Genomic DNA, 2,420 nt, shown 5'->3' with positions numbered 1-2,420 from the left:
CTAGATTAAAATTTACATACTGTTAAATATTAAGGAAAACATGCACTCTTTTTGGTAAAAATAATAATATTGTAGCATGTGATTCATACCATATGTGCTATTGCGATAATAAATGTAGTAGGAAAATGGGTCCCTGTTTCTCTACTTTGTGAGACTTTTGAGATGATAAATTAATCTCAGTTTTACCCTTACTGATCATTTAGCTGTTTACTTGAAGTTTTAATCAGTGTCTGCTACTTTAGTATGTATCCTGTGACTATGGATGATTCGATCTATAGAACATAATTAGGAAAACGACTTATTAGAATGAATAAATTGTAGCTAAAAAGGAAGATTAAATATATTTACTGTTGGTACGGTTAGCACTAACGGTCTAACTCAATTTTTGATAAAATGACAAAATAGGTTTAAGTTAGTTTCATTTGTGTTCTAACCCCTTTGATCAAGTGTGCAGAAGTCCAGACAGGTCGACGGGCTGACCGGATGTCTGACATAAAGCCAGTTAGGTCGACGGGCCAACCAGACGTTTGGCATAAAGTCCAGCTAGGTTGATGGGCTAACCGGATAGCTGACACAAAATCCAGATAGGTCAACGGGCTGACCGGATAACTGGCACAAAGTCCAGATGGGTCAACGGGCTGACCGGACGTTTGACAGGTAAGTGAAGATAAGTCACTGGAGGAGAGTGACTGTGAGAACGCATTCCCGGGAAAGGAACTTAGGCGCCGATCCAACTTAGAAACATTTCGGAACTCTAAGTTGAGATCTTGACTAGATTTCGGTCTTGATGAGACGAAGTCTAATTAATATTTCATTTTGATCATAAACTGTGTTAACACTCTGTTTTGCAGGATATATATTTGCCTCGAACTAACATTTTCTTGCAGGAAGGAAACTATTGGAAAACAAGGGTTCGGGCGTCCAGAAGGGATCGGGGCGCTCGGAGGTCCGAGCGCCCGGAAGGGATCTGGGTGCTCGGAGGTCTGGGCGCCCGGAGGTCTGAGCACCCGGAATGGGTCCGAGCGCCCGGAATACAAAAATGATTCCCAACGAGCTTCGCCACGTGGAGCACCCTGGTTGGATCAGCTACGTCACATTCAGGGAGCCCTGAAGGGATCTAGGTGCCCTGAACCTCCTATATGAGGGTGAAGGCTAGAGCAAAAGAACAACAACAAGATCTTTCAACACTAGCTTTAGTGTGTTGTGCTCCTCCGACGCCGTGAGGCTACTCCGACAAAGTGCTTTCTTTCTTTCTTCTTTTCTTAATTATTGTCGGAATTTTCTTTTAGCATTTCCTGTAATTCAATTGTGCAATATCTTTTCGAATTGCTAGTGGATTGCCGAACGAAAGCACTCGACGAGTGCGGGCCTTGGAGTAGGAGTCGACAAAGACTCCGAACCAAATAAAACGTATCTTGTTAGCATTGTTGTTTTTTTATTTTTCCGCTGCGTAACTCGATAAATTTTTTATCGCTATTCACCCCCCCTCTCTAGCGAATTCTTGATCCAACATTTACATCTTTTGATGTTATTCACGGGTTAACCTATTTCTGTTATGTATAGAAATGATTGTGAATATTGAATATAGAACATGCTCTTGACGTAATAGTCATTATAAGACATTAGAGATGTTCATATTGGTGTAAATGAAAACTATTTAATTTAGGTAAATAGTAAGACATTGATATCTCCAATATAATGGCTGCTGCCACAGAGAGATTGGATGTTTCTTGGATAACGAATATGTATCGCCAGGAAAGAGGCTATGTGCCATGATGAGTATGTCTCTAATTCATTTGCAAGAACGGCTAAGTAAAGTGTAACAAGTTTGTTAGCATTGATCGCTCTGAGAGCGGTTATGTAAGGTGTAATAATTTTTTTAACAACTATCGCTCAGTGTGTTTGCTGTCGCACAAACCATTTTCTTTAAGTATGGATTAGATGTTTTGATATGATCTTTTTGACTAAACTCTTATATAATCTATGTGACTTATTTGGTCTTTGTGTGTAACTGGTGTTAGTGACTTACCTGGATGAACTGATCTTTGTGGTCTGATTTGGATGAGTGAGAGATGTTGGTAATGGGAATATGGGAATGTTGGCTATCCATGATACCCATGTTGTCCATATTTCCATAGGATAATTTACTGATATACTCTTAGGTATTTCCATTATATAAAGTGTCTAAGTCTTTCATCGAGAGATAGAGAAAGAAAGAAAAGAGAAAAGAAGAACATCCATTAGGCAACGAGATTTGGTCCGTGGAATCGTCAAGAAGCGTTTGTCTAACCTTCTCGTAGACGGCAAGAGACGAATTCCTCTATCCAGTGGTTTTTCTCCTCCTTCAAATTTTATCGTAATGAGATATGATTCATTGTTTAGTACAGTAAATTTTAATTATAATTCCTTCCCAATTTCTT

The sequence above is a fragment of the Zingiber officinale genome, chromosome 5A (genome assembly GCF_018446385.1).
Source record: "Zingiber officinale cultivar Zhangliang chromosome 5A, Zo_v1.1, whole genome shotgun sequence".
In the NCBI taxonomy this organism is placed as follows: Eukaryota; Viridiplantae; Streptophyta; class Magnoliopsida; order Zingiberales; family Zingiberaceae; genus Zingiber; species Zingiber officinale.
This window is presented reverse-complemented; position numbering follows the sequence as displayed.